Raw genomic sequence first — 24,753 nt, 5'->3', positions numbered from 1 at the left:
CTATCAAAACTGAATTAAATTCAGTGATTAAAAAACTATTTAAATGCGAAGGTTGTATTGTAAATCATCCTTCACAAACAAGACATGATTGCATTATAATAAGTGTTGAGGATAGAATTAAATATATTGGGGAAGATATATTTTTATGTATTAATTTTAAAAATGTAAGAGATTCTTTAAGGCAGAAAAAAATGTTTCATTTATTTTGTAATAGGCTTTTTGAATCGAAATGTTATGAAGATTATAAAAATGCACTAATATAAGTACAGCTATTCTATTTAAATTTCTGTCTTTGGTTGATGTTATGAGTATTTTTTTTCCTTATGTTTTTTTTAATAGAAATATATTGAAATTTTAGTTTTAATTTTAAAGCAAACATGTATATCAAATATCAGTAAATGGATATTGTTGTTAATTTGATATTAACTAATGAAAGAAAATTCTAAGTATATTTTATATATAATACAGAAACTTGTTCTTTGGAAATAAATAAATGTATTTAAATAGAAAAGCTTCTTGGTGAAATGAATGTATTTTTATTTTTTATAACAATTTTTTTAAGTATTGTATGTTTACAGTGCAGTATATGCTTCAAGTAATTCACTCGTGTTGAAAATTTAAGAGTTTATGAAGCGATTATTCGCTGAACTTATGTGATATATTTGTAAGGTTTCTTGAATACGAGTAATCTGAAGAGATATTTGAAATCTCATGAAAGAAACATCAGATGTAGTGTATGTCCTAAGAAATTTAAGTTTGTAGTTTGAAAAGTCGCGAAGCTTCTCGTCTTAGAATTTTGTAGTGAATAATCACAAGTTCTTTTCATGTAAAAAGGATATGAAAACTTATAAAGTTACTTTTAAGAGTAAATCGTGATAAAAAATATTTAGTGAGCATAAGAATTTAAAACAATATGAATCTTTACATCATATTGAATGTCCTTTTTAAATTTTGCCGGTGTCAAAAGAAACAGAAATATGCTGATGATGATGTTTTGAAACAGCATGATACTTCTCTTCTTATAAATTGCATCCATTGTTTACAAGTGTTTAAAAGAAAAAGTGATCTCTTACACCACATTCGAATGCGACATGATTTGATGTGAATCTTATAAAAACGAAGAAACGTTGACATCGTTAATACATGCAAGTCTTCTAAAATCGCAAGTCTTAATAGTATGTTCGCAATTCAATCGATTTGTTAGAACATAGAAAATGATCATGTCTTAGATGTACTTCTTGAATATATAAAATTGTAGTTAGTAGGGAAAAAATGAGTTATGATGTAGTTCTACACTGAGTTATGATATCGGTGTTTGAAATGGTAATCAATAGTTACATTTAAAATGTGTCGTGAGTGTGAAAATGCAGAAATAAAAGAGCTTTGGCGAATTTAATAAACTTGGTTCAATGTGGTTGATGGAAAAATTTGTTCCATGTGAATTAAATAGTGTAAGATATGAACCTCTTTCTCTCAATAGTTAATTATTCAATTGTAAGACAATTAAACTTTAAATATATGTGCATATAGTACATGTAATGATTAATATTACATTGATTAATGTAAATAACTGATGATATGTGTATTAACATAGTGAATGTTCGCTTTTATGAAGTTCTAAGCATTACTTTAAATACCATTCATAAAACTTTTATCTCATATATACAAACATGACAATATCTATTGAGTTTTCGTTTATTCTTTGGAATGTATGAAAGTTTAAATATTTTTTTTTTAATTTAATGTAGATTGTAGTAAAATATCTGTATCTTTCTTCATTTCAATCGGTAATATCTGTATGCTGGTAAAGGTACATATGTTCGTAAGAATTATACTGTGTCACATTTTTGACAATCTTCTTTCATTCATATTAGCTAATAAGAGAATTATTGAAGTTAGTAAAGTAATGAAAATCAACGTTATTGAAAGAAAACTCTAAAAGCATTTACATTTCCAGAAATATATCAAAGTTCCTTTTCTTAAAATCAACAGGTGTATCGTAGTTTTTATTTCTATTTCATTAAAAGCTGAACTTGTAAAATAAAAATTTTCTATTAGTGTAAGGTAAACAAAAAGAAAATCAAGAGACAATCCGTATCATGGATGAAATTTAAGTCTTACATCGGATTAAAAAGAAATATTCTGAATCTAAATGTTTATGCCTATTTAACACGAAATGCGTTTATTTGTGTTATAAATTTAACTAAAACCATTCTTATAACAGTATGTTGTCTTTAAACTGGGTAAAAGTGTTAAGTATATTTTCTGATGGTATTGATATACTTGTCAAAGAAGTTCTAGAAACCTCAAATGTCGAAAGAGCATATGATAAGAATCTCCTTTCCTATCGCTACATCAGTTACAGGTTAAGGGGTGGCTTGAATGGATAAAGGAAATGTTTGTGCAAAAATATAGTAGTTCTATTTTGAAATGAGAAATAATTCGCTTTTTGTCAATTAAGGAAACTTGTGGTATTATTAAACAGAATGTCAGTGAAAGACATTGCGTTTGCATAGTGAATTATGAAGGTACTGAAAGGTAGTAAAGAAGGTGAATGAAAGAATTAATTTGAACAAATAAGGTAAGGCTATCATTAAAAGAAAAAACTGTTTAAAAGATGTATGTTAGAATTAAAAGTAAGATGTTAAAATTTAAAAAGATGTAACAGAGTAAAACCAAAGAATACTGGTAATTCCTATCTGTAAAACAGTAATTTGAGTACGATATTGAAAAAGTTGGTTTTAAGAATTTCTTTATGCATGTGATGCAAAACAATTGCTAGTTTATCATGAGTGCTGACATAGATGCAATTAGTGCAGGAAAAATAGTAAAATTCGTATAGTTAGTGTCTCTAAAACATGAAAAAATAATAGTGTGAGCAGTGTAAATTCATTTGAAGTACTGAAATATGACATAGACTAAATATCAGAAAATGTAAGAAATATTTTGGTATGTGTGGATGAAACACTGAACGTGGTTGTAAAATTAGAAATGAAAATTATCAACACACTTAAAGGTAATCGGGATTTAAAACTAAATATGATGTTAGAAACTTTGAAGACCATAAAACTATATGAGAAAGAAATACATTTAGATATAAATGGTATTAAACTGTAAAGTTGTGAATGGAAATTTCTGAGTAAAACCTGTAGATGATCTATTATGATCGAGGAATAAAACAAGTATTATAAAAATTGTAAGGAAATATTTGAATATGGAGTAAATGAAAACAATCCATATCGTTAAAATGAATAAAAAGGGATAAAATGTTGGAATTACGAGTGATGAGACAGAAATAAAAACATTATAATAAATAAGTTAAGCTAGAATTAAGAAATATAAACACAGAAGGGAAATCATGAACGTAAGAAAAGCAATTAACAGTTATAGACTTAAGTTTTTTTTAAAAATATTCGGTAATGTAAGGAAGATATTGTTAAACACGTGAAAGAAATTAGAAATTCTGTAGAAAATTTAGTAAAAGAACTAAGATCATGAAAAATAAACGTTTCTTTTTAAATACAATTTCATACCACTAAGTTAAAGTGTGTATAGAATACTAGAATGGTTTAAAAAAAGTAAATGAAGTTAAAATTCAGAATATATTGAACATTATAACGTTAAAAAAAGTGTGAAATTGCATCTAAAATTAAGTAATGTAACAAATAAACAGCACGTGCGGGAACGTTTGTGAAATATAACGTATAAGTTAAAAATCAGGTATTCTGAAATTTATGAAAGGTATGAAAAAAAATAGTATGTGGAAATTAAATAAAATATTACAAATAAATTAGAAACGTTAAGTATTAAAAAAATATGACAGTAAATGAATATGTTATTATGAAACAGAAAACCTGAGAAATAAGTTAAAGTTTCATGAAAAACTAGAAAGGATAAAAGTATTAGAATAAATTGATGAGTCGATTCAAATTCCATTTTCTTAAATAGGCTTTTTTACCTGAATCTGAATGTATCCCGTCAGCTTAGTGGTTAAAATCTTCAAACTACTCAGCTGGTGAGATATTTTGTTTCAGGGTTCAATCCTATATTTTGAATCATAGAACATTTAAAAAAAAAAAGAAACTTCTAAAATAGATTATTTTCTTTTTTCATTCCCTAGAAGACGCCATAAGCAATTCCTAAATACATTATTTTCTTTTTTCGTCCCTAGAGGACGCCATGAGCATATATCTCAAAAAATCCCCGTTGCCAATTTTAAAAAACTAACTTTAAATGAAAAGCAGGAGGTCTACAACTCAATCAGCAATCTAAAAACAACTCAACTCCACTCGAAACCACGCTTCCTAGTGTGATGACGTTGCCTTTGGCCCCGCCCTCTGTGTGACGTCATTGGCCACGCCCCCTGATCCACTGATCCACCTGATGCAGAACTGTCATTTTTATACTACTTATATTATATATAAAAAATCCGTTTCATAGATAAAATTCAATGGATCTTCATGGTACGGAAATCTGCACCTTTTGGCTATTTGGGTCCAGTGGAGAACACTTACATATGAATTTAGAATACCTCCAGAATCTAAATGTATCATGGATATCTAGGCAGCGTTAGAGCAAACCTATGTGATCCAGGATTTAGATAACATTGGGGAATAACAATTTCGTTGTCTTAGATCTATCAATCGATTTTGACTAACTTTTGGCCTCTGAATCCAAAAATAACCTCAGGTTTTATCTATCACGTCAACTTTTTAAGCTACAGGATACCCTCTCTTTGTCTCAAAACTCAAACAAAGTATGTATATAAAGGAAAATAAAGAGAAAAAGTGCCAAGTATACTGTTCATAAAGAATAGTTTTATCCATACAAAAGGCTGTATGTAGTTACTTCACGTTAAATTTTGTTCATACAAATACTAGAGTTTTTTTTACCAAACGGCAAACATGCATATTAAGGTAAAATTTTTGCGTACTTTTTCCTAGAGAGTGTAATCTGTGGACATTTTCGCTTCATGCTCCAAAAATAGTCAGCCATCATATGTATACTGCGCAAAATAATAATAATAAAAGGGGGGACAGTTCTATATCTCCCGTTCTACTGGGCCGATTGAAGAAAATTCAAATTGCATTTTTCGTGTCTCGAAAGCACGACTTAGGATACATATTAGATTTATATATACTATTGTTCTAACATAGGTATTTTGACACAAAATCAGACTTTTTTTTGCAATAATATAGCATTTCTTTTTCGTATTTCGATTCTACTATTCAAATTATGCCTAGATAATAAATTTTGTAAAATTTAGTGCGGAATTTACGGAGAAATTAAAAAATTTATCTTGGCGAAATTTTTTCAGTTTGCCAAGGAATAATTCACTTGGCGAACTTCTTAATATATGGCAACCGATTTTCCTTTCCCTTCCTTATGCTGGAGCGGAAGAAAAAAAGCACCCCATTCTTACCTTTTTACATTGTGCATGAACGGAAAAAAGTCACATCGTTTCTATTTCTAAATAATTTTAGCAAAGTTTTTAAGCCACATCTGATGTTTTATCACTTTAAAAAAATATGCCAAATTTCAAAAAGCGCCAAACTATAAATTCACGTATATCTGCGGAAAGTTTGAATAAAAAATTGTAATTTTTTGCAGGTATGCTTAGAAATACGTCTACTTTAAGATGATGGTAAAAATTTGATAGATTATAAGTCAAAATTTTTTTCCAAAAATTTATAAAAAATATATAAAAATATAAATTTGAAAAATAAATCATAAAAACTGGGTGAATTTTATTTGGAAGGAACCTGAATTTCGAAATGTGAAAGGTAGAATCAAATAAGCTTTATAAATAAAGAGAGATTTATAAATATATACCAAACTCAATTAACAATGAGGAGCTAAAATTTTGAGAGCTAATTTTTTAAAAACTACTCATGCGATTTTTACAAAACTTGGTAGTTTGCCGTAATTTGAGTCATAGAATTTAAATATGGAAAAAAATTGGCATGTCATTTCAGAAAAAGTCCGATTTTGTGTAAAAATACCTATATTAGAACAGTGCTATATATAAATCTAATACATATCCTAAGTCGCGCTCTCGAGACATGAAAACGCAAGTTGAATTTCGTCAATCGGCGCAGTAAAACGGGAGATATAGCACTGTCCCATTTTTTTTTCGCAGTATACACCCCATCTATTACGTGCCTCCAACGCAAGTTGAATTTCTTTAATCGGCCCAGTAGAACGGGAGATATTGAACTGTCCCCCTTTTTCTTTCTTTCTTTTTTTTTCACAGTGTACTTCCCATCTACCTTGTTACCGTGCCTCCATGACCTTCAAATCTTGGTTGAATCGCTCACTCTACTGATCACTGACTGTACCAAGATTTATCAGAAGGTTATCAAGATGGCTATGCAAAAACTGTAGTTTGATGCTCATGTTGTAACCAAGCATTTTGAAGCTCTCAAAAGGTCGCTGTACAAATTCGCTATAAATCTGGGCTCATTCATTTTCAAGAAAGTCTTTGACAATGTTTTTGAATGTTAACCAAGCATTCTTTTGAAGTTATGTCATTGTTTCGGTGAAATGCTAATCTTTAACGAGCTGCGAGTCTGTGAACTTATCAAATGCACCGGTCTTTATATTTTCAAATTACAGGCTAGGAAATGCTAAAATGAAATCCTTGAAACAGTTTCCTTCAATCGGCAAAGCTTTAACAAATTATATCATGAGACCTAGTTTTATATGCAGACATAAAATATAATGTTTTTTCTGTCAATAAGTGGCTGATGTAGAATGTTTCGATCACCAGGCTTCAGATCAGACCTTGGTGCCCAATTCGATTGTACCCAATGCTTCTCATGAGCTCTGTTGCTCCACATAACACAGAAAACAAGGATGCGTTGCTAGCTAAGGAGAAAGCAGACCATTCTAAGATCAACTCAGATGATCCGTTGGTGCATGTGATCAATGGCTCTCTTTGTCTTCCTATTCTTCACAGAAACAAACTGAATGGCCTATTGGGACTGCACCAAATACATTTCCATTGTGGAGGACACACTTCAAGCTCCGTTTTGAGCTAATGACAAAGAGTCGTAACTGTGTTGCGCTATAGGTTGAAATTCCCAACTTTTCCATTAAACCATGTACATTAGGGCCATACACAAATCCATGATCACTTCAAAAATGCTACGGAAATGCACTTTCTCTTAATCGGAATTAGGATACCTTAGCTCCTTTTTCAAGCAAATTTTCCTCGTGCATTTTTGATGCTAACAGCTCTGACGCATTTTTGGATAATCCCAAATCTTTTGCCTAATAATTACTTCATGCTGATCAAATCCCATAAAAACAGAATCATCTTCAATTTCAAAATCTTCGGCGTTGGCGTCAATTCGATATGACCCAGAATTGTATTTATGTACTTCGAAAAGAGTCATTTTTCGAAATCTGGCACTGGGACTTCAGCTGAATGAGGCACTGGGAGTATAATTTGATTATAAAGTAGGATACTCTATTTTATGTTTGTTTTTCTTGTTTTATCCTGACGTTTTCATTTTACAAAAATAACAATCACTTGAGTGATCTTTGGGCTCTCGCCAAATCATTTACACTCACATTTCATGAGGTCACGTAAGGTGCAAAGATATTCACATAAGGTGTAGAGAAAAAACTTGACGTAGTAAAAGAAAACCAAATACATTTTTGAAATCAATACTCCACTTTAACTACAAAACATTTCATAAACGAAACTTAATGAAAATTGTGTTACAAATTGTTCCCCAGTATAGTTAATGGATATGAAGACGATGGCGTGAACATACCCAACTGTAGCTGTTTACTAGATGTCCAATAGACACCTAGTAATAAGTTCAAAACTTTGCTTAAGCCTACAAACTTTTACTGCATGTATTAGTTACACATCTCAAAAAGGCACTTTTCAATTAATTTTGACTCTGTAACACAGTATGTTACAAATCTGTTTACCTATCTACCTCGTTTCTGGATGCGGTATAAATCTTATCACTGATCCATATTTCATCAGATTTAAGACAACTATTATTCTGGAATTAAGAATTAAGTATTCTTATAAGGTTTTTTTCTTAAATATGTATTGAGAAGGCACTTGTTTAGACTTGTATACATTCAAAAATTCTCGGAACAGTTTAAATCAGCTAATAATTTCTTTTATATAAATACCATAATAATTTTTCTGAAGTCTCATGTCTATGAATAATTTAAGCAAAAGTAAAATAAATTAAAATTTACTTCAAATACTGTTAAACCAATGCTATTCTAGAAAGAAACCTGATAGAAAAATTGTTACTGCTTCCATTCCAGTACATGGTTGCTTATAGACAACTTGTAGTTTCTGCTATTAATTAAACAAGCAAATAACAGCAATAGCAAAACACTTCATATTGTAATACATAAATATTATAATTAATAGAAAAACATTTTTCAACTTGGCTTATTAATGAATATCTCTAGCCATAAGAAAGTACTACCAGTCTTTATCTCAGATAGTAAATATCTTTTATGCAAATTATTTGTCCTTTAGTGTATAATTATTATGTCAGCGAAATATTAAATGCTACTTTTAGAAATTCTAAATAAATTTCTTTATGTAACTGAACATGCTGATTCTCATTTCTTATCTCTTTTTCACTTATATAACTGCAATAAAGATTTAGGAATTAAATCAAAATTAAAATCATTTACTCTTAAATTTCAACTAAACTCTAAGCACAGTTTTAGATTTAGGCATTTATTCAAATAATATGTACTTGTGCATCTAAAACTCTTTGCAACAGTTATATAATTGAGACAATTTCGCATGTTCTAAATATCAGAACATAAAATATTTTAAAAGAAGGTTTTCCTTCTAGATGTAAATCGAATAATGTAATAATGAAAGTAACATTTAATTTGATTCGAAACAAATCATTTCTAATTTTATAAAAAGAAAAATGCTTCATTTTAAACTAGAAATGTAAATAAGCTAATAATCTACAAACAACGAAGCTTGCAAAACATACATCCAGAAAGCTACTTTGAACTTCATTAGGAAGATTATTTTAGAAAATTACTTGTTTTGTATATTTTTGTTTACTAAGTAGTTATTAAAAATTGTTACCGTCACACAAAAACAGGAGTGATTTTGTAAGTGAATAAATCACATTTAAGTCTTCTCAAACAGCTTTTCAATTCGAATCCTTTATTCAGAAATTTTAGTTATGTGTTTTAATAGACTTACGCTGCAACACAACATATGAAAGTGAAATTATGATCCATATTTATGAAACCTATTAATCCCAGAAAAACGCGTTCCAAACTCTATTCATAAATGCGAGAAAGATCCCCACCTCCACCAAATATTTGCTTGCATTATAATGAATTCAATCAATTAGGTGTTGTTGCTTTTCTGTAACATAACTGTCTTAAACTTAGTTAGATTATGAAATAGTTTCCAAGTACTTAATATAAGCGAAAATTATGCTTTTATTCAGAAAAGGGAAATTAAAACTTTATTCAAAATGAAACGTAAAAAAAGGTTTCAGATGTATGTATAAATTTATTGCGTTGGAAATTTAACAAATAAGAACATTTATTTCCCCCTCTTCATGTTTTTACGATGCAATTACTTAAAAAAAATTTCAACGCAAACTCATTACAAAACCTGTCACAATCGTTTAGAGACAAATAACATTTCTTACGTGTTTACCTCAAAATGTATTTAGTTTGAAATAAAAAAAGTGAAAAAAAACTTACATTTTTCTACTTCCTTGAAGTAATGAATATGTTATTAGGAAAAAAAGGCCCCAAAATCTGTTAAAATGTTAAGAAAAAATGAATTCTAATAAAAACTCATGATTTTAATTCGTGAGGTTACATTTTTTTCCTTCATTTTCAAGGCGAGTTTTCATTCTCTTTGCTCTTTTTTCTCCATGCAGCTCATTAAAAACTCAGAATATCTCCTTCAACTTAAATTAAAACTTATATTTCTTTTCCATTAAACTAATATGCATGCATATAAATCTATCTTTTTTAATGCGTTTTTTTTCCAATGTGTAAACCACTTATATGCTGGAAATTTGGAAACAGCATCATGGGATTTAATGCCCTTTTAGTAAATTATTAATAACCTTAAGACATTAAAAGAATGCAGAGAATATGAGTGCAAATAAAAGACATGCAATGAAAAAAATAGTTTAATTTAAAAATAAAAACACAGAAAGGACAGGATATTTTGCCGTAAATGTTTGAGCAAACAGAAGTTTTTTAATTGGAGAAGCTCATTGCATTTTCAAGGCAGAAAAAACCTATGATAATTTCAAAATATCATGGGGTGTTTAAAAAATTCAAAGAGAGAAAGAGAGAGAACTAGTGGGATTAGATGTGATTTTGGTCCGTAATTGTTATTTAGTGTAATCCTGAGAGATATTGGCTTTAGTTTTAAATGTTCTTTCTCTGCAGAAAATCTTTGATGAAAATGCAGTTTGACCCAAAATTTAGTATTCAAAAGGTTTTTGTTTCATTAAATTAGCATCGTAAACTTACGCCATTAGGCCCGGAATTCCTAATATGGTTTTATTTTTAAAGAGAACATTATTGTTAAAATGTTTCAATAAGATGCCTATCAGCTCTATCAGCTAATGTTTCACTTGTAAGTGAACATTAAACACTAGTTTCTATTAACGAATAAGGATTTTAACAATAATCATTAACGATAACTCTATGAAGACGATCTAAGACCTTATGAACAGCATGAAACAGACGTTTTTAGGGATCACTGATACAAGCAGTTGGATAACATCTTTCAAGCACTGTCAGCAACAATTTCTGCATACTTGTGATTTTAGGTAGTTTCTTGGCTATGGTTATCAGGTATGAAATATCTGTTTGGAAGCAATAGTTATGGCATGTTTGGTATAGTTGGTTAGATCGATGGTATGTGTGGAAGCTATGTCTTTTGAAAATGCAGTCAAATTTGAAGCAACATTAGATATTTTTTGGAAGCAGGAGACTTGAAAAATGAGCAACACCCTCGCCGGGAATCGAACCACGGACCTCTGGAATACGTGCCCAGCGTGCTGACCACTACACTACGAAGGCATACTAAGAAGACGGGAGAATACCATATATACTCCCCCTTTTAAAAGGCGACTGGAATTTAGTGGACCCAATCGCCACATCCTGGGTGTGGAGGATCATCATCCACCACCCTTTTAGTTCGGGCGGCCACTGTAGAGACATTAGGTATTTTAGCAACACCCTCGCCGGCAATCGAATCACGGACCTCTGGAATACGCGCCCAGCGTGCTTATCACTACACTACAAAGGCATGCTAAGAAGACGGAAGAAATACCTTATAAAGTATGTGCCAAACTTTGCTGTCATTACGATGGTAACGAACTGTTGCAATGTAAGGGAAACCTGATGATGCCAGAAATGAAAAAAACTGCAGATCACGCGGCGAGGAATTCGCAAGAAATTTTATCTACACATTATTGGGATATATTTGAATAGTTTTCTTTGCCTAAAAAGATCCAACATCTGAAGGAGATGGCAATTGTTCATGTGAGGTCTTCAGAATATGGATGAGATACAGAGTTTCCAAGTTTAGCTATTGCAATGTCAACAGCTTTTTGCGAACGAAGTATGGACAAATCTCGTTTGCAAGTGAATCGACATGTTTCAATTGGCTAAGCTCATAGGAGGTGAAAACTATCAACATCTGCAATCCATCTTTTAAGATTTCCACATTCAAAATCTTCCCTTTGGGAGAGACACACTCTATTCCCAGAGGTTTTAAGTTATTGAAATACTTTTAAGTATTTCCGTACCTTAAGAGTTAGAACGAAAATGAAGTGATAACTGTAGAAAAGCAAGGAAATTCCATTTGAAGAAAAAGTAAAATTGGTCATGCTTGTAATAATAAAGATGTAGAACGACTAAGCAGACAAATTGCAAACTTTCTGCTGAATAAAAACTTAAATTTTGAAATTTTAATAAATCTTTAAACGAAGCATTTTTTATTGTACTCTGGGCTTAATTTGTAACATGTTCAAATGCCAAGCTAAGAGACTTGAGCATGAAAGATAAAGACTAATTGTTAAGAGATTTTGATGTTATTGGTAATTGAAGCTAAGGAAAAACTACATTAAATCTGGGAATTTCTCCAAATGATTGTGCAATGTACTTAAATAAGGAATTATACTTAATGAAGAACAAAAAATTCAAATGTCTCAAGGAAGCACAAAAAATTAAAATATCGAGAGATGTTGAAATTGCTTTTCTGGAATTAAAACCAAGATCTAAACTAAAACATGCTTCTATTTCTAGAACTTTTTTGACTCTACTACTATTCTCTCCTAGCTAAATGCTAAGAGAGAATTTTATATCAATTCACCTATGCCTCACAACTTCCAGAAAGTAAAATTCAACACGGAAGGGATACATTACAGTGTTATTAACGTGCAATATGGACCAAACATGAAGTGGACAACACTGGTTACTGATGAAAGCAGAAAACCTCGATATTTCCAAGGAGTTAAGAATTTTCTTCTAACTTAGATCAGCAACAAGAACTCAGGGATGGCAAATGGAACTTTTGCTGATTTGCTTTTGAAATGGAAGAGAGAACTGGAAAATGATAAAATAGCTTTACGAATAAGATAATTGCGCAGCACCCAAATATGATCTCTCTCTGAACACATCCAACTCTTAATTTTATAGGACTGTAAAGGCTTTCAGTTGTTATTACAGGAAAATATTCAGTAAATGATGAACAGAACCGAATTTTTTTAAGTATGAACACTTCGAAGCTGATAAGTAAGTCGACATCTCTGCTAAAGGCCGTGCATATCATTATAATTAATACAAGGGGTTAATCTCTCAAAATCAGTTGAAGAGTGTTTTCGAAACTTTGCTTTTTATATAGAAGAAGCTTCAGAGGACTTGAAAACCATATCTAATGTTTCGAACATTAGGTAAATCAGTGAGGGAAGTTTTGAAGATCCATTTTAAGAATATGTGTTAGTTCACGGCAATATTGAGATAACGGATATAAAAGCGGTTTATGAAAATGTTTAAAAACAGCAGAAACTGACAGCTAAAGTGATACAGAAAAAAACTGAACTGAAACCTGCTGATCAGAAAAGCTATGAACAGTTTTACAAAATTTAGAATTCAAATGAAAAACTTCTGTTAAGCAAAATGAAACAAACACAGATGGAACAATTGTTTGTAAGAGATAAAATTTCATCAAGACGTAATTATAAAAATATTTTGATAAAAATGGAAAAACATATATTTAGTTATTCAATACAGAATGGATTTTATGTAGTATAAGGCAAAAAGTCATATCGCATTTTTATAAAGCATTAATATTCCGATACAGTGTTATCAGGTTCGTTTTTAATTATTTATTTGAAACAACATTAAAAGATATTTAACAAAACGATGCCCTTAAATGAAGTGAAGAAAGAAATGATTTTTACCTGCCTCTACAGTGTTTATAAAATTCTTCCTTTTTTTCACATTTAGCTTTGAATGAATGCGAGCTATTTTCATTTAAAAGATCCTCCACGAAAATATTCCTCTTCTCTAGCAGATAAACCTCATGTACTTTGTAAGTCATAAACAAATAAATAAACTACAGGTAACTTAAAGCACTGCCGCTAGAGGTAAACGTAACTGTCTTAAATTATAATCTGATATGGGATTAATGACATCAGACATATTGCCCGTATATATTAGATAACTTCTGATATAAATAAAGGAATCATTCTTCTCGATAAATGGCGCTTTATTATTTTCCAAGAGCTGGTTTAGTATGCGACAATGTTGGTTTCAATTAATCAAAATATTTTGCAATGAATACTTATATTTAAAATACAAATTTTTATAATACTTTTATTTTTCCAAGGTCATCTCATAGCGCCCTAAGGAATCATCATTTTTCATTGTGTGATGCTTTTTCTGGCGTGACATCTTTTAAAAAGTTATTAATTTTTCCCTTATATATTATCAAAACAGAATTTTTTATCTCCCTTCAACAGGTTTCGAGTTATCCAATATGAGACTTTGCAGAAGAAGAAAACCGGAAGAAATAAACTACATTTCAAGCCTTTGTCAATCTCGATCACTTAGTTCGCGACACAGAATTTTAATTTTGTGTCAGAATTTATATTCTAATATGGCATTGTTCTTGTAATCAATTTTCATTCTAATTGCAATCATAATTTCAAAATTTCTGTGTTATTAACATTTTTAATTCATTTTTACAGTACAATTTTTGTTAACTGTTGTAATTTGTAACAGTTACAATCAGGGCTAAAAATAAAAATTCCCAGCTTAATCTGCAATGTCCTTTAGATAACCGGTAGCAGACTTTTCGATGTGATTGCAGCCATCAGTTTGAAGCAAGTCAGTTATCTATAGCAAAGTGTAAAAAAATTGGAAGCTATTAACAGCCAGAGTGGTCGAGTATTCCGCTAATGGCTTCAAAAGGTTTTTGCGATGGTATTAAAAATAAAAGCAGACTTATAATTTCAATTTTAGAGTATTGTTAAAACTTCCTGGGTCCTAAAATTTTCATTAAATTCCAGTTTAAAATTGCTAGGTAAATTTGTGTTGCTTTTAAGATTTATGTAAAAGTACAGTGCTATTAAAAATAAGTGAACAGTTTGAATAACTTATAAAAAATAACAACGAGAGAGATATGCAATGAAATATAAAGGGTGAATGAGTGAAGATATGACGTTTTCCCAGCATTCCTTGAGGTGAAGTGAATAATTAACGTGTATTATTAATTATTATACGAATAATTATGGTGTCCATATTACATGGAACTATGTTTGCCAGAGCCCACTACGAAGAGAGGTTGGACTTCTATTCCCTTCTCCCCAATTTTGAGGGAGAGCACCCCGGAGGGGGGAGGATCAGGGGGTCTCGCACCCCTCTTCACTCCCACCAATCCACACAAGAGGACTTTCGGCACGCCGCATATTTAGAGTGCCGTCATGCCGCATCGACACTATAAACGTGTGTGGTGTGACTCTAGTCTAAATTGCCCTGTTTGCAGTAGAAATATTTTGTATTCTAGAATTCTCAAAATGAAATCCGCTACTCTAGTTCAATTAAAATTGTGAGAAAACTTCAGAAAATCGCTTCGAATCTGTCTCTTTAATTTTCGAAAAAAATTTTTTCATCAAAAATTATATTTTTAAGCATATAAATGAATTTCACGAAACAAAATAAGCCTTCTTCTCCGTTGCAAGCGTGGCCGTTTTGTCTACTCATTCCTGAGACGAATGGTTATCATCTATGTCTCTGTATAGAATACTGAGCAAAACGTTCATATCTGCATCCACATAGCAATTTAAATTTCACTGGGATATCTTCCAGTGCACTCTTTTTATAAAAGCTATTAAAATTGAGATATTTATTCTCCGTTTTGTTAGCAAAATAAGTGTCCTTTAGGGCGGAAAGATACCATCTTGCATTCTTGAAACTTACTTATAAAAGGATTCTACTTTGTTCCCCTCATCATCGTTATAAGAATGTACTATGCTACGGGAAACATCAAAATGTAACCCAAAAGTGCTAGGAAATACTATATTGTTATTTTTTTTTAACTTTTATTTACTGACGAGTCTAACATTTTCCCCAGCGTAATCCATATCTCCTATAAAGGTAAGAATAAAATTAGGGATTGTATTTTTTGTAATTCTGCTTCGCTTCATTATACTGTTGCGGGTAAAATTTGATAGTTGTTAAAAATATAAGATGAGTGAGTGGCAATGATAGCAAATCAAAATGAACAGATGATAGATATTAATATATAAGTACAAAATACGTTCATTCTTCAAATCTTCCTTTTCGTCATTTCTTTTCAATCAGTTTACTACTTATCTTACTAACATTTAATTTTTCTCGGTTGTGTTTTTAAACTGCATTCTTGATAATAACTGTAGAAGAATCTTTGTTGAACTTCAATAGATTAAAGAATACAGAAAATATTAATTGACTCTAATTATAGGTAATTATTTAAAAGGAGGTGAGGGGGAAATCCTGAAAAGGATACGTAGTTTTATTCTTTTTCATTTTCATTTTCATTGCGCTTTTTCACACGATTGATTGCATGCTTAGATACAGGATATTTCTTTGTTTTCTTGTAGCTCAATGGACAGTGACTTTCTCTAAACACACCTTTTTTATTATTTTATGATTTTAACAAACATGACAGAAATAAATCACCATATTCGTCATAAATCCCCTGCGAAAGGCTATTGAGAGTCTTTTCCGCGAATGCCAAGTTATAGCTGGGCGTAGTCCTAAATGTCTTCGGAGATTATTGAATTTTGTTAAGACATTTTTTATGCTCTGAACGTTTCTGAGAAGTTAAGTGGTAATTTACTTATTAAGCCTCGAACTATCTGAAACGAAATTATTATTATTATAGCTAATAAGCAAGATAGGATATTCTAAATAACTGCGTCCTCGTTTACGTATTGCAGTTTTCGAATACAATCAGGCGAAAATATAAATTGGATAATAATTCTCGCTTCGAATTGAGCTTTTGTTACGTTTTCCATCAATCTTGTTTTAACTTTTGGACTGTAAGTCTCAACTGCTTTATTGTTACCGAAAGCTTCCACTACTATATTTGGATACCTCAAATTTAAAGTATGTAAGTTTAAACTTTATTTGGAATATATCTTCAAAGATTCTTGCTTTGTATTTACCTGATCTCCATGTTCAATCTTCAGTTGCCTTCCCGTCTTAAGTTATGGTAACAACGTTCCAATAAACAATCACTGCGCATCCCAATGAGCAGAGATATCCGAGTATGTTTACTTTCTCTATCCTTAAGATTTTATTCCTCACAGTTTCTTTCTATCGTATAGAAAGAAATGAAAGTGGAATGTAATTCCTTCATTACTTTTCTGATAATTCACCTTTTCTTTTCCTGATAAATTCTAGCTCACTGTTTTGCTTAGTCTGCTCAGACATTTGAAAACTGGCAGGTATTTAGATTTATGTGCAATTAATAAAAAAAACTTTGAATCATTTCACGATTTCTTTTCTCCAAGCTCAAATGTTTTCCCAGATTTGTTTTCAAATCTTGAATGCGGAGATATCTTTCTCTTTTCTTCTGTACTTCGAAATATATTCAGTTTCTTTTTATTTAAACTAACACCAAATAGAAGTTGAATTTTTCCAGTAATTAAGTTCAAATTACTACAGATCCCTTGCATATATTATTTTCAGTCAGTTGATACAAAGAGTCTTTGAATGTAAGAAACTAGGGCGGTATGATGCTCTACATTTAACCAAAATGAAACACATATTTGCGTTTTAGTGTATGTTTTCAATATTCTAACACTTCATTGCAACGTCTTAGTCCCAGAAAATTTTGCCAGTTTTCTCATTAAAAACTATTTCTTTACAAAATATACTTTCGTACGCTTTTAGAATAGAACTTCAAAGAAAATATGTAAGTTCTTTAAAATGTAATATTACGCTTTCTAATGATTTCAGAATAATTGCTAACGTTTGTCCGTTTAATATGTCAACCGCTCAGCTAATAAATATCTAATTGAATTCATTTGAATGTTAATAACCTCTCAAGTCTTTACTAATAAATTTCAAAATAAAGCAACACAGAAATAAATAAAGGGAAAAAATCATTTATTAAAAACTTGGTCAGTAATTCATAAAACAAAACATCATAAATGAAACCTACTTTGGCAATAGTAAGAGCTTCCTCTGTTGCGGAAATGCAGCACAATATTGAAATATTATCGTTGTTATTTCATTACGGTTATAACAATTAAAAAAATTAAGTAGTTTGAAAATTTCAGATTGCAGTCTAACACTCTGAAGGGTTTTAAGGTAAAGATTCAAAAGATCTAAAAACTATTTAAAAAATTTAAACTAAATAAAGTAACAAGATATTGCAACCTGAACTTGGTATTAAAACTTCAGTTTAAACACCTGAAACGTTTTAAAGTTGTTAATAAGCCTCCTAGTTTAAAACTTTCATCCAGACATTAAAAATACCGAACATAAAATCTTATATTTAAAATGAGCTGCTAAAACTGGTAAAGGTAAATGGTAGGGAAAAATTTGCTATGAAATTATTCCACTTCAGCAAACATTTCCCAAGTGGCACCAATACTCCGTATTTTGCCAGGATACCAAATTCGCAACTTAAAATCAAGGAGCGCATCGAAAACGTTTCGTCTGAGGCTTGTAAAAATGTACGTTTTTAAATTTGAGAAGCCTCTCAAAGGAAAACAAAGTCGTCAAACCTCTTGCAAAGCTAAGCATGCATCAGGGAAATGTAGAAGAAATGAGAGCATGATCAAATATTTCCCTTGCGGCTATAATCCTTGTAGACATTTTTTTGAATGCTTTGAAACTGCTTTTTTGATGTTCATCTTATAAGGTATTTCTCCCACTGCCCTAGCGTGCTTTCGTGGTGTAACGGTAGCACGCTGGGCCGGTATTCCAGAGGTCCGTGGTTCGATTCCCGGCGAAGGCGGTTGCATATTTTTCATCTTTTCTGCTTCCAATTAACCTAATGACTCTACAATCTATTACAGTAATTATGAAGATACGCTAAAATTAAACGAACCTAGGAACATCATTACCTAATTTTTCCATCATTATATATATTGTAGAGTCATTAGGATTTTTGGAAGCACAAAAGATGAAAAATATGCAACCGCCTTCGCCGGGAATCGAACCACGGGCCTCTTGAATACCGACCCAGCGTGCAGAACCACTACACCACGAAGGACGCTAGGAAAGTGGGAGAAATACCTTATATACTCCCCTTTTTAAAGGGTGACTAGGGTTTCAGGGGACCTAGTCGCCAAATCCTGGGTGCGGAGAATCACCATCCACAACCCTTTTAGTTCGGGCGCCACTTGTAGAGACATTAGGATTTTTGGAAGCAGGAAAGATGAAAAATATGCAACCGCCTTCGCCGGGAATCGAACCACGGACCTCTGGAATACCGGCCCAGCGTGCAGAACCACTACACCATGAAAGACGCTAGGAAAGTGGGAGAAATACCTTATAATATAATCAAGGGTATCGCTCAGATATAACTTCAGATCCGCTGAGTGATATCCTTTGCAAAACCTCCCTTGCTCTGTTAGCAGTTTTCCGCTGTGAATGCTGACGTAGAAATCAGAAAGAGCGTAATCAGAGTGAAAGTTATTCGAGGAGGTGGATGTAGTTAATAACTTCGAAGAAAAGTTAAACGAGGTTGCCATTTGTATTCAAAAGATCTTCCTTCGAATTAGGTAGAATGATTTACTTTCCCTTCCTTTCAGCATGCATTCGTGGTGTAACAGTAGCACACTCGGCGCGTATTCGAGAAGTCCAGGCTCGAGTCGGGTGAGAGTATCGCTCATTTTTCAGTCTCTGGCATAAAAAAAAAAAAAAAAAAAAAAAAAAAAAAAAGAGAAGTCTAATGACTCTACAGTGAAGTCCGAACTAAAAAGGTGGTGAATGATGATTCTTCACCACCAGGATTTGGCGACTGGGTCCCTTAATCTCCAGTAGCCCTTTAAAAGGGGGAGTATATAAGGTTCCAATTTTATTTCTCCCTCCTCGCAGCATTCGTGGTATAACGGTAGCACACTCGGCGCGTATTCGAGTGGTCCAAGTTCGAGTCCAGGCTAGGGCATTGCTCAATTTTCACGTTTACTGCTTAAAATAACCTAATGTCTCTTCAAGTTTTTGTCAGAATTTTAATATGTAAATAAAATAATTTTAAAATGAGATTTTATTTTCTGCTAAAATTTAATGAGAATTAGTTAGGATTTTGTTTAACTTAAATTTGTCGTACTCAAGAATAAATATTTTTTCCTTATTTTTCTTTCCTTTAGACCATTATAACATGAATCTCAAAGGGATTTCGAGTAAAAGCTATGAATCTAAAATTTTTCTTTTATTTGTCGATTTGATTTTGTCACTGCAACTTGCATTTAAATAATAGTCAGATCATTTATTTTCAATTTGAACATTTATTTTTAATGATGACACTGAAATTAGTTTATACGTGAAATCGTAATTATGACACTCACATTTAAGAATTTTTTGCCCATATTTCAAATTTGCATTATGTTCATCTTTCAATAATCTCCATTGGGAATAATCGCTATTGTTCTTTTATCTATTATGTAGTAGACGATCTGCACCTTGTAGTTAGTTGAATAGCATCACATTCAATTGATCAACAAAACCCGCTTTCACGTCACATTTAAGCTTATAACTGGCTTGTTAAACAATTGGCCACTAATGCCCCGTTTATTCTGAAGGTGACTGAATATTTTATTCTCTCTCCATGTTGCGCATTTAATCCTCTGTCGTACGTTCAAAGGTACCTTCTCAGCTAATTTACTTCAACTGCTAAGCGGTCGTTGTGCTTTGTTTCACCACAACATTTTGAGTAATAAAGTAAATGTATGAATCAATTTCAAACTAAAAGATAAATATCACTTAGGATTTAAATATCATTCATGGCAAGTTAAACTGACGTTATTATGAAACATTTTGCCAATAAATGTCTTTCCTAACGCTGCTGTGGAAGATTTTTGCACCGTACGACAAGCTGTGTCAATACCATAATATTATTTTTGTCTTTAAATGAATGGTTTCTAACTATCCAACGATGAATCGAAATAACTTTGTAAGCATCGCGAGTTTCTGAGTTTCCTTATTTCTTCACTTTTTAGCAGAATCTTTGTTGGAGCCGATTCAGAGCTGATAATGAACTGAATGCAAGAGCTAGTTTTTTCATGCACTTTTGAGTGGCATTTTGTAAGTTTTCTACAGGGCTTAATTTCTAAAATTAGAAGTGCCGGAGCCTTAGGCCGTCAGCAAAGAGGAACAAAAGTAAATAAATAAATAAATAAAATGACTATTAAAATCATTAATAATTTTAAATTAAATAGTTAATTATTATCAAATTAATTAATAATTATTGAATTAATATTTACCAAGTATTATTTAATTAAATAAAAATTAATTAATTATCATTTATTTAAATAATTGAAGATTAAAGTAATTAGATAATTAAAATTAAATCAAATGTAAAGAGATAAACTAAAATTTAATAAGCGATTTTTAATATAGTTTTATTGCAAAAAATAAAATTTTCGAGATCAAACTTTCTACTGAAACTATTGTTCACTTACATGAAAGAAGTGCCTTAGCCTTCTTATTTATGTCTCCGGTGTTCTCCGTCTAGATTTATAAGTTATTCCAAAAACTAAAAAGCCGATCTCCGGTGGGCTCCGGCGCACTTTAAGCTCTGGTTTTCTGACATTTAATGAAAGTAAAACTATATTCTGAAAGAGCATATTTTGGTGAAATAATGTTTAAAATGTAAGTTCCTTAAGGAATCGTAAGAAAATATTTTGCCAGTTTTCAACAGGCTAGCTCATTTTATTATGGAATCAAACATTTCAATTTAACTAATTCCAAACTCGTCGTTTCCCCGTAGCGAATGAACAAGAACGCGCATTATTCTCGAGAATTATTGTAGAGAGGAACTCGCCACATGTAAAATGTCCATCTGACTAATGTCCAACCCTCGATAATTAATGCTAAGTAATCAGTAAGTAGCAGTTAATAGAGTTCGTCTTCGAATACGTCACCTAATTAAGAAAGGAGTATCAAAGCGCTGGCGTATCTCGACGCCATCTCAGATTCTGGAAGGGAGAAACTCGGACAAATATCAGCATCAATCTTTGCTCGAAGAAAACTGTTGCAGTGCTCATTAACTCTTAAATCGGCGGGCACACCGTTATCTGTCTGACAGGGACTAGCTGTGGAACGGCGGGCTCACGTTCATTGGTGGCAAGCTGTAAGTCATCTAGTTGGGCAACTACCGCTTCAGTGATAGCACTGCCGAAGATTTGGACTCTCGCTTCTTTGACTGGGACATATTTCTATCTGAGAGGAATGCGTTTCGGTCAATAAATTAAGCGTCGACTGAAACAGTAAATCAGAATCCGTGCAAGGGAATGGTAATGATGTAGGTTGGATCATCGTTTCAAGCGTCGCTGGGAGAGAAAAAAGTGGACGGGTGGGGGGGAATCTAATCTAATCTCTCTCCCCACTGAGAACCTTTTTTGTTTTTACTTTGTTTTTAAACAGTTTGGCAAAAATATGCTTTTGTTTTCCGGAAAGATTCTGCTGAATAAAAGATTTATTTTAAAACACGAAACAAACATTCTGTCTTAGAGCGCAATAAGAATAATAGCATATAAGCGTGAGCTTTTTTTCTTTGTTAATAATTCCTACTGGGAAAATTTTTTTAACCTAATTAGAAAGCAGCACAAAGTAGTTTTTCCGTTCAATCAAACCGATAAAATGAGAAAGATATACGAGACACACATTACGTGTAATGGGTGTGTGTTAAAACTGCATATTGTTTTAATAATATATTTTTATGCATTTATAATTATATATATTGTTTTGATATATTTTTATACATTTATAATTATATATATTGTTTTAATATATTTTTATACATTTATAATTATGCATATTGTTTTAATATAATGAAAGATATTTTAACTAGCTCTAAAGTAAAGCACTAACTTATCCTGCCTATACTAAATATTAGAATAAAAGCGTATGTCTGTTTGTGCATATGTTATTGAAGAATAGCGAGTTAATTTTGATTACTGCAGTTGTGCGTTACATTTCAGAAGATGGTTGCGCCAGATACTCATATAAACGCAACCAAATATTTTCCCTTGAGATCTTCAGTCTTGATGGTAAATCTATACAACAGCGTTTTCATGTAAAACGTGACAAAACATAATACTACACTTATGCAGCGTTATCAGTTCCCTTTTCCCTACGACTAAGAGAAATAATCTTAAGTCCATAACGCAGTATTCACAAACTTACAGATCCTCAGTCGCCATGAAACGCATTGCAGCACAAATGAATTTTCGAAACTGTTACCTTCGAAAGAATTCCCGCTATCCTAAATCGAATACAGACAGTACATTCAATTTAGAGCAGCAGAAGCTCTTTAACGTAGACTAAAAATAACTGCCTCTCCGCCGATTCGCCGTTATTCCTTCTCCCAACAAGAAACGCTCTTTCTTGATCTCTTAGTAGACCTGTCTCTATTATGTTCCGCCGACTAATGTTTCGTTCTCACGAAAAGATATCAAGTCAAAAATGCTAAATAGTTTTTCAGAAATTTTCAAAAGATGCAACTTGTACATTTATCAATGAAAGCTTAAAAAAATTGATGATTAATTATACACGAAAGTGGACAACTTGTTACAAATATTTTTTAAATAACTGCAAAATTACAGAAACGCATTACTTACGTTTTCTGTACCACTTAAATCCTTCATTTATATTTCCGAACTGCTTAGATTCACATATATATAGCCTGCTTATTTATTAAAAATATTATAAATAAAATCTTCAAGAACGGTAGTCCATGCGTATGAAATGAAACAGCATGGAATAGATCTAAATCTTTTTGTCGAAAAAGAGTCATCTTAAGCCAAATTAATTGGTAGCGAAATAATTAGAAAGCTGAACTGATTTTAAATTAGGTAATGATTTGTTTTTAAAGATATAATGTAACGCATATTAAAAGAATTGTATGTGCCAAGACAAATAAAAGGATATTGCCACTAAATGTTATCACCAAATATTAATTTTAAAGAAATGATATATCGAATACATAAAAAAGTACGGCAACATGTAAAACTTTATCGGGTCTTATAAAGATATTCGATATAAAATATTTTAACTTTCATGCTCCAGTTTGTTGCCATTCGGCAAAGTGCAAAATATTTAATTTCTCTTTTAAATTAATCTGCCTGTCATTGATTAATAAACTAAGCGATTTAAAAGCAATAAAAACAGTTTTTTTATCTCTTTTATTATTTACAAGCTGGATTCGTGAAATTGCAGTTGCTGGATTTATTAAAAAGTAATATATTTATACTTTTTTTTTTTTTTTTTATAGTAACTATTTCAGCCATCTGGCCTTCCAGCGACTAGTTATTTGAAAAGTGAAACGGATAACAAAAGGGATTTGACAAAAGGTAGGTTAGGGAATAATAGCCCTTATGTTAAAAACATGTATGGCAACACTTGGCACTGTTGGAAATTCTGAAAATATGCTGCTTTTAAAAATTTTTGATTTTACTGTAAGTGTGAAGAAAGCGATGTTTAGTAATAAAAAGTTTAGAAACTATGCTTCCCTTCTTTCCGCTTGCATTCATGGTTTAACTGGAAGCACGTCTGATGCGTATTCAGGAGGTCCGGAGTTCAACTCCTGGAAAGGGCATTGTACAGTTTCATGTTCCTGCATCGATATAACCTAATGAATCTGCTAGTTAAAAAACCGCCCAACCGGGATAGTATTTAGCGACGCTGACTGCCGTACCAAAGGGCCCGGGTTCAAATCCCGGACAAGGCATGGACATTTGTAAATGTATAGTGTCTGTGCGGCATGGGGGCATCTAAATTTGCGGCGAGTCTGAAGGCCTAAAAAAGTTGTGTCAGCAGGAATGACTATAAGCAGGCGTTGTGTTGGCAGAAGTCTAAAAACTTCTAAGTAGTCTAACTTTAGTCCTATAATCTTACTAGACAAGTAGCGAGTTATCGCTTTGTCTAAAAGAGTATGACAAGACTTACAAAGATTTAAACAGCGTTTTATTGAGCTGCTCTTTTAGCAAAACAGGGGACGGTTCGTGCTACAAATAACCACTGCCAGTGACAAAG

This window comes from Stegodyphus dumicola, chromosome X2 (assembly GCF_044657685.1).
Source record: "Stegodyphus dumicola isolate Sdum_Otavi_A_Nest chromosome X2, ASM4465768v1".
Taxonomy (NCBI): Eukaryota; Metazoa; Arthropoda; class Arachnida; order Araneae; family Eresidae; genus Stegodyphus; species Stegodyphus dumicola.
This window is presented reverse-complemented; position numbering follows the sequence as displayed.